Source organism: Denticeps clupeoides, chromosome 15 (genome assembly GCF_900700375.1).
Source record: "Denticeps clupeoides chromosome 15, fDenClu1.1, whole genome shotgun sequence".
NCBI lineage: Eukaryota > Metazoa > Chordata > Actinopteri > Clupeiformes > Denticipitidae > Denticeps > Denticeps clupeoides.
The window spans coordinates 11,693,239-11,703,702 of NC_041721.1; the positions used below are offsets into that span (position 1 = coordinate 11,693,239).

The 10,464-nt window shown below is 45.6% G+C and overlaps 1 long non-coding RNA gene across 1 annotated transcript; it reads left to right on the top strand.

The window, feature by feature from the left end:
- The first annotated feature begins 6,240 nt into the window (after window positions 1–6,240).
- LOC114764640 (uncharacterized) lies at window positions 6,241–10,155 on the top strand. Its single transcript, XR_003742537.1, has 3 exons — window positions 6,241–6,323; window positions 9,195–9,288; window positions 9,975–10,155. It is a non-coding gene; the product is annotated as an uncharacterized LOC114764640 (long non-coding RNA).
- The last annotated feature ends 309 nt before the right edge of the window (window positions 10,156–10,464 follow it).

Below are 10,464 nucleotides of genomic sequence, written 5' to 3' on the forward strand. Positions count from 1 at the left end.
AAGCATGCATTATCCCTCCTGTCCGAGGACCTGATATGTGTTGCATTGTATAAGATGTGGCACATGGGGAGCCTCAAGTGCTGTCACATCCAGCCTGTCTCCAGGATTTACAGAAATAAACAAATACAAGGAAGGAAGGACCATCTGCCATAGTAGGAACTAGCTTACTGACTACCGGCGTGCAGTGAAGAGGTGAAGAATATGGCTGTGGAGCTAATGTGGCAGGAACAGGCAAAATTTGCTGGGAGCATAGAGAAGCTACAGCAGGCAAGGGAGCATGGATTGCTGGGGTGGAGCGTGTGGCGACGCTAGGCTTGGGAGGAGTGGGATCTGTGGTGAGAAGCTGGGTGCCCAGGGAGTCAGAAGATTCAGAAGTCACTGCAGAGTAGGCGTATGGTCGTGGAAGACGCGGTAGACTGGCAACATTCTGGGCAAAAGAATACGGGCGAGAATTGTCTGGTAAGAAGAGTCGCTGGCAAGGCGGTCATCAACAAGGGACAAAAGTACAAGCAAAGGCAAGTTAAGTGGGAAAAGGAGGCTAGCAGCACTGTGGAAAAACCAAACAATGAGCAGGCAACATAACCATGGGCCCAGAGGTTATTTATATTGGTGGTTGTCCCTGGGATGACCACATGCCCTCCAGTGTTCTGGTGCTGCCAGGTGTGACAGGACCCCCCAAGGTCTGCGTGAGGTTCGTACTTATTAATGACCTCCTGGATAATGATGTCTGCCATTTGGGCAGCCATGGGGAGGATGATAAGGGCTACAAAACAGGTCCTAGTACGAGGACAGTCGTCTGGCCATTGGATCGAGGCAACCCCATGTCAAGGGAGATGTGGGACCAGGATCGATGAGGCCAGGGCAGAGGAAGCAGGAGGTCCTGAGGATGCTGTGAGTCTGCCTTGTGGGCAGCATGGGTTTACCATCGGTGGGAGGCTGCTGTGACAGAACTGCCCTGATGTAGATTGGGCCAGTCTATCATAGCTGAGACATTTGAGGGCTGAGGAGGAATTCAAGGAAGACCACTTTGGAGGTGCAGAAGGTGCTTCTGTCTAGTTTGACTAATAGTCCATTCTGCAGGAGACGTTGGAGGAAGATACGGACATGGGTTATGTGGGTTTGTCATTCTGGCGAAGATCAGGATGTCGTTGATGTAGATGAAAACAAAGTGGTCCAGGAGATCCTATAGTACGTTGTTCACCAACACATGGAATGCAGCAGGAAAAGGGGGACGACTGAAAATAGATGTGGAAACCGAAATAGATGTTCTTGTGGGTGAAGTGGAAAGCAGAAAAAAAATTTGGTGGTCACAGTAGCGGTGACAAACAAAAAGAAAAAAAAGTTGGGCCCAACCCGACCTGAACCGACAGGATTCAGTCTGAACCCGACCCTACAGCTTTTTAAAAACCTGGCTCACAATGGCAAGCTCCTGTTGTTGGGTGAACAGGCGTTGGCATCCATCCCCAGTTGGTCTACTAGTCATTCTATAGAAAATTGCAACCACAAATTGTTATTGGTTTGCTTCTTATAACATACACTAAAACATCTCAACATGGTATCACCATATGTTTCACAGAACTATTACTTTTGTTCAAAAGGAGCATTAGCCACTATGAAGTACAGTACATGTGATATGGTACAATACGGTAAATGTTCTAGATACAGTCCTAGTAGAGTAGAGAGTTGATGACCTGTTTTCCAGTCTGAATGTCCTAATTATGAAACGGCTTAGATTAGGGTGGACTCTCTGCCCAGCGTCCCTCATAGTCAGGCCATGACATGGTCCACCAGACTGGTTCATGACAGGGTCCACCAGAGTGTCTCTTATGTTATCAGAAATAATGGTCCTTGCATGGCCTCTTCGACCACGTCCTCCCCTCTCTGTCTGCTTTCCTCTTTCTCTACCTCTGCCTCTAGCTCTCCTTGCTTCCATGCTTTTTTTGTAGCTGGCTGATTGGTGTTCTGTTTTCCACTGTGTGTCTAAGTATTTCAATTACCCAATGTGTTTTGTATTTTGAACCAATGGTACCATAAGATATTATTTTTGAACAAATAATATGTATGAAATAGTGTGTAGTGAGCTGGAGCAAGTGTGTTGTAGAAAGAAACGAGTGTGTTGCAGAATTGCAACTAAAGTTCTAAGCAGCACTTTTGTTTAAGGTATGGTTACACTTTAAGGTGTAGTAACAACAACTTCAAGTTAAACATGTGTCCATAGTGTTCAAGCAATGGGCAAAGACTGTAAGTCACCGCAAACTAATTTTAACGCCATGCGAAGATTATATCATGTAAACTATGTGTAGTGTACTGAAATGATTCCCAAAAAACAGACAAAGCATCACGTACAGTGTCAGGCTCCCTTTACATCATCTCGCAAAGCTGTTTGTATGACACCACGCCCACTGCCAGTCAATCGTACCTGCCATTTCTGTTTTGAGTTGCTTGCTTTTTATAAAAGTGTTTCTGCAATCAGGAAAAGTATTTGTAAATTTGGTTTCACTTTTGAACATTTTTTTTCATGAATTGTTAGTTTGTTTTATGAAAAGTTCATTTGTTTGGCAAAATGTAAATTTGTTTCATGAAATGTTTTTTTTGTTTTGGGAATTGTTCATTTCTTTTATGAAATGTTAATTTGTTTGCACTTCTAGGCCACTGTGTTTATACTGTCACAGAGACCTTGGTAAAAAGCAGTGGGCAATGCTATTATTCCTATGATCTTTGGCCACTATCCAGAATTCAATAGTGTAATCTGCCACGCTGCAGCTGTCCTAACGCAGTGCCATGAGCGCCGCAGAGACGTTGTGCATCGTGTTTTACGATGTGAGCTGGTTATTAGACGCTCCTCCAGCCACTCAGAGAATCTCCTGCCGCCCCTCCCTCTGCAGCAAGCAGCAGACGCACCTTGCAAAATCAAGGTGCCCTTACACCCAGCAAATGGGGAATAGAAAATCGATCAGTACCCATGCAATCATGATGTCAGGGAAGCATGGGCACAGGCGCAAAAAAATTGCCAATATCCGTGATGCCGCCCCTACCACAATGCCACTTTGGGCAATGTCGCCCGTCTCAAAAAATGCCACTGTGAATATAAGTTTGGAAGTCATGCAGGCAAAACCCCAAATCTCTAGTAAATCAGAGAGCAACATCTGACCATTACCTGCAATGTAAAAATAATTCAGCATGTATTTAAACTGTCTCGGTTGTTGGGGGCAGGGCCAATAGGGTTTGTTCTGCTGAACAAAGTTTATAATGGGAGGAGCCAGAGAGGATGCTTAAGTCCCACCTGTCAACACATGACATGGGCAGGAGTAAAGCAGCATCCCTGAACCCCTTGGCCTGAACCCCTTGGTTAATACCCTCATGACCCCGCCTGCTAACCAAAACCAAAAACCGCGAAGAAAGCATGCACAGCCCATCTAACGTAGTGCCAGGCAGACGTGTGTATGTGTGTAAAATGGGGGGTATGTGTGTATGTTACAATATCGGGGGTATGTGTGTATGAGTGGGTACAATAGCGGGGAACAAAATAGCTCTTGAAAAGCACAGACTTACCAACTGCAGTGTGGCACATTGAAGAGTCAGATGGGTGATGCTGGCAGCCACGTGTCAATCATCACTCTGGACTGAGAGCTGATGTTTTGGTGAGACAAGAGATCCTTTGAAGGAGGGTACTGTCATGTCATAAGGGGTGAGGGTTGTGTGTGTGCTTTAATGTGCATGAAACCGTCCTGGGTTAAAGGCATGCTCTGTGATGGCATCATGGGATATTAATAGCTCTTGAACATATTTTGGAAAGACACTTTGCAGGTTTAGAGTTTCCGAAAGAAGTGAAAATAGTAGCCGGGGTCTTCTAATGTTTATTGTCATTTTCTGAAGACGCACACACACACATGCAAACTTCATTGTTTAGGATCTATAGTAATAAATCTATTGTAAATTTATTATAGATGTATTGAAATTGGATGAATAAATGAACAAATTAGTAATAAAAGTAGCATAGACTTCTGTCTCTGGCATTTGACGCAGTAGAACATCTCCAGATCCACTTTGGCTGAGGACAGTGGCCCAGAACTCTAAAAGCTTGGGGGCGGAAGAGAGGCCCAATAACCACCCTGCTATAAAAAAGCACATCCTTTCCGCTGCACATTAGCGTCTCCCTGATGCTTAGCATATAAATCAAGCCTGGCTGGCCTTAAAGTGCGAGCTTTTTAGAACGCTAAAGCCACCCAGAGGCAGGGAACCGCTGCACGCATCCCATCCTCAAATGAGTCACGGCACTCTCTCCTCCTCTTCCTCTTCGCCCTCTCACTCCCTCACTCCCTACAAATGGTGGCGCTACAAAGGGCATATTCCGTTTAAACATATAATGCTTGCAAGTATTTCGTTTTTTGTAAAGAATCTCTTGCATTGTAATGATTTGAAGAAAATGTAATTTGCCAATGATGAATAATAAATGGGGGTGGAGCACTGAAAGAATGATCATGATCAAATTGGACTTTCAATTGTATCCAGTATGCAGCTCACATTGTATCCAGTATCCAGCTCACAATAAGCAGTGAACTAACTGGGCTGAGCTCAGTAAACTCATCACAAGGAATCATGGGAATCATGTGACCAGGAGCCAAACCAAAAAGACCATTGCATGCTCCTCAGCAGTAAGACCAGCAACCCAATCCATCACTCCAGGCCTCATTTAGCGGGACAGGAAGGACGTATGAAGTCATGTCTGCTTCCCTAGAGAGACATGTAAAAGCTCCTGTGTTAGGGTATTAACGCCTGTCTGGAAAACTGGCCCCCAAATAGCATACTCAACACCCTCCTTAACGTCCAGTACATGATGTTATGTACATCCAATCGCCATCGTTCCCCGAAAGTACGCCTCCATTTGGGAACACGTGGCGGTCAGAAGTGACAGTAGCATCCCTGTTCAAATAAATGGGAGAAAATTGAGTGGCAAATCAAAACACTCAATAATACTGAAGAGGGAGTGTATTCTATTAGACTGAACAGTGCAGCATGGCCTCACTGTATCATTGTTGCACGAATAAATACACACAGACACACACTCACTGAAATAGTTTAGATTTAGCCTTTTCACTGAAAAACAATTCAAAAATCTGTTGGCATTGTTGCTAAGCAACATTGATTCAATAGTCAGGTAGGCAGCAGATGCTTCATACTGTACACTGCAAGGTAAATCAGATGGAAGAGGGATGTTCAGAGTGCTGATGCATCAGATTGCCTCTTGGCCAATCAGTGTGTGAGGTCGGGAAAAGGACTGCGATAGACTTAACTTTATCTTTGTTGATCCGTTGCACTGCGTTTTTTTTAAGGCACAATGTTCATAATTCATCATCAAAGCATCACACAATGTACAAGAGTCTTTAGAGAACACAGATGGAGGTGACAGTGACTTTGCAGTTGTAAGTAGTAGCACAGGCTGAAGATACCTGAGCTCGGCCAGAAAGGTCAGAAGGATTTCTTGCCCTGCGGTTTGTTGCTTGTCTCCTCAAGCCCTCCTCACAAGGTCTGACAGCCTCAAATAGCATTTTGAATGCACCATTTTTTTTTTGCAGGGCTCCACAACCCTTGCTGATTATGTAACTGATGCTGAAACCAGGGGACTAGAATCACGCATAACTGCAGCCATTACAGGATATCAGTGGCTTCCACCCTGGAATTACCTGAAACCTCGAAGGTAATTCTGAAGGGTGTTTTCAGTTCACACTGGACTCAGTGCAATGGGGTGACAGTAGCACATGCCCTTCATGCCTCCCATGCAGCATCCATGTGTTGGTCTCCACCCTCTCCCCCTATTATGGTGCTCAATCTGACGCACATATCATGATTAGACAGATAGCGGAAAAACCAACATATCAGCGGAATCGTTTGACCACACCCAGTTAATTGCTTAGTGAAGTCAAATGTTGAGTTACAGTTGAGCTATTTTGAACAGTGCAAATTAATTTCCACACACACCATGCAAAAGGAACTACATATAAAAAAGAAAGCCATTTGTTAGTGAGGTTATTCATTAAAAGCACAAAACACAGTGAATGCATTTTGCAATCAAGCTAGGTGCTCTAACCAGATATCGGTTTGTTAATGAAACGAACACGATGTCCTGGAATCAACGATCCTTTTTATTCCAGAACGGACAGTGACACTGTCCTAGCGTTTCCCAGCAGATGTTGTGCCAGTTTAGGACACAAGGTGACGATAGCGAGTCAGTGCAGCCCGCGGGCAGCTGTGGAATCCGACAGCAGAGCGTAGCATCCACACAGCAAAGCCCTGCAGTCTGCTGAACGCTGCCCAGCCTGAAGGTGAGTGGCTCGCCCGCTCTTCCTCTCTCTTTCTCCGTACCATTCACACTCTGGCCACCTGGGCACCGCTGGCACCGTCCACACGTGCAGCGGTGCTCAGGTCTGCCGACCACTGCCTGTTCACAGCACCTCACCCCCGAAACCTCTGCCTCCCCCGCCCTTGAGCACCATAATAGGGGGAGAGGGTGGAGACCAACACATGGATGCTGCATGGGAGGCATGAAGGGCATGTGCTACTGTCACCCCATTGCACCCCACCTCCTACATGGTACACCTAAGGATCTGGTGATACTGAGAGTAAGAAATGGCATTCCAGAGGGCGTCTTTCATCTCCTTAGTATCCCATTTATTTGACTAATCAGCCCAACACTGCCACCCTGTGGTGGAGATTCATGAAGGCCACACAGCCACCCACTCAAAACGGACCGTCACGATTCCAGGCATGTCAATCAGCCCGCTGTGGGACGGGCTAAAAGCTACACTCAGATGGCCTCTTATTAAGGGTGTAGGCACATGCAGAGCATGCATTTGCATGAGGAATCACCATGGTAACACGAGATTGCTTTGGAGAGGCTATCAATACGAGGACGAAGTAAAACGAATTCATAGCAGCTCCCGGGTACCTTCAGCTCTCACTGACTGATAGTAGTAGATGGATATGTGAAGCGTGTTTCAGGACATCGGCAGAACCACAGGCAAATCCATAGGATTACATACCTCTGTGCCAGTACCTCCTGCCACACACACATCTAATCCCGCAAAAGCGTGTCGTGGCTACGAAACGCTGGCTGTCGAAATAAACAGAATACGCGGGTCAAGCAGAGGCAGCGAGACACTCGGGTCAGACACATGACATTCCCAGGCTGTTCAGGGTAAATACTTGGCAAGTACCTTACAGTACAGAGGTCAAAATGCAATATTTCGGTACATTGGGAGGCAGTGTTGAATTTGTGTTCCTGCTCTCATTTTTCAGCCCCATAAAAAAAAAAACTACAATCCAAAATAAAATAAAAAAAAAACAAGATAAGATATGATTGTTTTCATTGAATTGGGGAATGGAGCACAATAAAACGACAGCATTAAAAGCATTCACATGTTACTGTTGCCTTCAGCTGTCTTAGATCACATTAGCTGATGAAAGAAGGGCCGTTTTGATTGAAGAGGCAAACAGACATCCAGAGGGCCCCACAGCCACGGCCGACCTTTCGATTCTCAAAGCGCCGTGGAAGGGAAGAGAGACAGAAAAAAAAAGTCTAATCGGACTGACTCGCCGAGCCTGTGTACTGCAGCCTCCTTACGAAGGACTCCTCTTCAATCCCACAATCCATCTGAGGTGTCACACAAATAACAGAAGGAGGTGTCTGAGCTGTTCTGCCCTGAGCGTCACAAAACTGAGGGTGCGCTAGAAAAACCAAGCCTTTTTAGCTCCACAGGGAGAAATATTCTTACAGTATTTCCAGTACATGAGTCCTCTACTGCTAATCTGCCATTCAAACATGGAGGCGGAGTTACATGATAAAGCACTGATTATGATTACACTGATTATACTGGTTTAGATTGTGCACCTTGTAACGCTACAGGAGGGCAGCACGCCAAATGAGATTTGAATCATGGCTCTCGGTTCACTGTGGCAGCAGGATGAGGAGTCAGGGAAAGATGCCAGTTTTGCTTGGCAGCCCGGATTGGTCGCTCTGCTTCAGGTGCCCTGCCTCCTGTCATCTTCCTTGGAGGACTGATGGAAGTGAGGCTGGGAGGGAATGACGAATGACGACTCTATTTTGATTCAGATGCTGTTGTATATGTGTGTGTGTGTGTGTGTGTGTGTGTGCCTATGTGTGTCTTGTGCACATTAATAAGGAATTCATCACCATTCGATCACAGCCTTGACTTTTTGCATTAAACATCCATTGGCATTCAGCAAAGGGCATCTGAAGTACAGAACAGGGGTGAGGAAATCAATATACAGTTCCCTCCACTATTATGTATCTGCGTATCCCAATGACAAAAAAGTCACTGTTAGAGGCACATGTTTTTTTGTTGTTAAAAAGGTTTATTTCTTGATGAGGGATTTGATTATTTTTCTTTGCATTGAAAGTCAGACTTTTCTAATCGTTGTTCAGTATAAGATGATGGTACTTCAACAAAGCAGAATTTTTCCTAATCTGTTTCACTCATTTTTGAAAGGGATGCCAATATTAGTGAAGGGTGCTGTAGCAAGACAATATTTTCTCTACGGTTTAAAATTTGAAATAGTTCTTTTTGTGTTCTTCAGTTATACACATATCGTGAGTGTATTTCCGTGTGTCATGTACAGGCATGTTGGGTGCGCATGGTGGTCAAATGATTGGGAAACCTAGCCACACCTTTAAATTTTGGGCATATATCAGATGCCCTTATCCAGAGCGACTTACAATCAGTAGTTACAGGGACAGTCCCCCCCTGGAGACACAATGTCTTGATCAGGGACACAATGGTAGTACGTGGGGTTTGAACCTTTTGGTCCATAGGCGAGTGTCTCTAGGCTAGACTATTACAACTTTTCTCTGATTTCACACATGCCTTGTCTCTGTCTACCTCTGTTTGCATGTGTATAAGCCTGCCTCATGTCTTTTGTCTCCGCAAGTGTGTTCACTATTGTCCTTTTTGTAGCACTTCTTTTAAAATGAAATCATTTATACCAGCCCTGCACTAAAACCTGCTGCATGCCCTATCTGTTAATGCCTACATACCTTTTACTATTTTTGGGTGCATAAAAATGATTCTAGAGCACCAATTTGAATGCAATATTAGAAGTATGCAGCAGAACCATCTGCTTGTGCTAATGTGCTAATCTGTGCGAAAATGCATGTGTGTGTCTCTCATGTGTAACAGATCTCTTCCTGTCTGGGCAGAGACCTGGAGATGGCCGGCCTTTACACCGACTCACATCCCCAGCTCCCAGCAGTCCCTCCCTGTGGGCCGCCGCGTAAGTCCTGTGTCCGTCGCTGTTCCTCCCTAATTTCCCCTCATTTCATCATGTCTCAGAGGAACAGAGCATCTGGGTCCAGCCTGAACACGCCACAGACCAGACACAGTTTAAATAATGCCGCGCTCACACCAACACACACACATGCATTGTTGTTCCTTGCTTTGTGAGTACATAATTGCTATATAAAAACGCAAGTTTTTTTTTTTTTTTTTCGATGCTAATATGTGCACACATACACACGTGTGCACACTGTGTGTACATGTTCACACACTTTCATAAAGCACCACTTGTACACCTGTAAGAGCGTCCGTCGAAATCCCAGTAGATTTAAGGAAAATGGGCCAATATTATCTTCGGGGAACAGACTCTTTAAGTGTGACTGACTGGTCTGCGTTTCAGAGTGAAGGAAAATACGCGGCGAGAGAGAGAGAGTGGGTGAGAGAGAATATCAAAGTGCAGGAATCCTAATGCCACAGTTAAGCCCTTGTTTTTTTTTTTGTTTTTTTTTTCCACTCATAATTCCTCTTCTGAGAGAGAAGCAGCAGGATCTATCCTTGGGGATTTGGACAGCTGTCAATTAGAATCCCTCGACACAATCCCCGCGTCCCTGTGCTCTCGCTCGCCCTCTTCCTCCCTCTAGCTCTCTGTTTTGCTCTTTCTCCCCCTGCCCTCGGTCCCTGTAGGGCCGGCGTAGAGGTGTGACACCCGCGCGCGGGTCCGCTCGGCGTGACGCACGTGCGGATGGGAGGCCACTGCCACGGATGCGGCTGCATTTCTCCTGCAGCTGCTGTTATGATTATTGCAGCTCAGAGAGAAATAATCCGTCCCTCCATCCTGACCATCATGCAGCCTCAGATGCGCTAGAGCCCTCCGGTTTGTCTATTTTTTTTTTTTAAACATTATTTCTGGATTTGGCCTTGCTGACTAGGCTGGGCTCCAGGTACACAAGTCTCACCCTGTCCGTGGGAGCTGTGGAAGACCTGAAGGCGCGGTTTTGGGACTCGGCCCAGGCACGCTCTGGTCACAGTCATGGTGATTAATGTTATAATCCTTGTGTCAGTGCCCTGTACGTGTGTGTGTGTCTGTATTATTTAACCCACTTCTCTGGTTTGTCACATGAAGGCACCATGCCAAGCGTTCCCAGCTGCCATCTTATTCCTGGTGGCAGTGCAT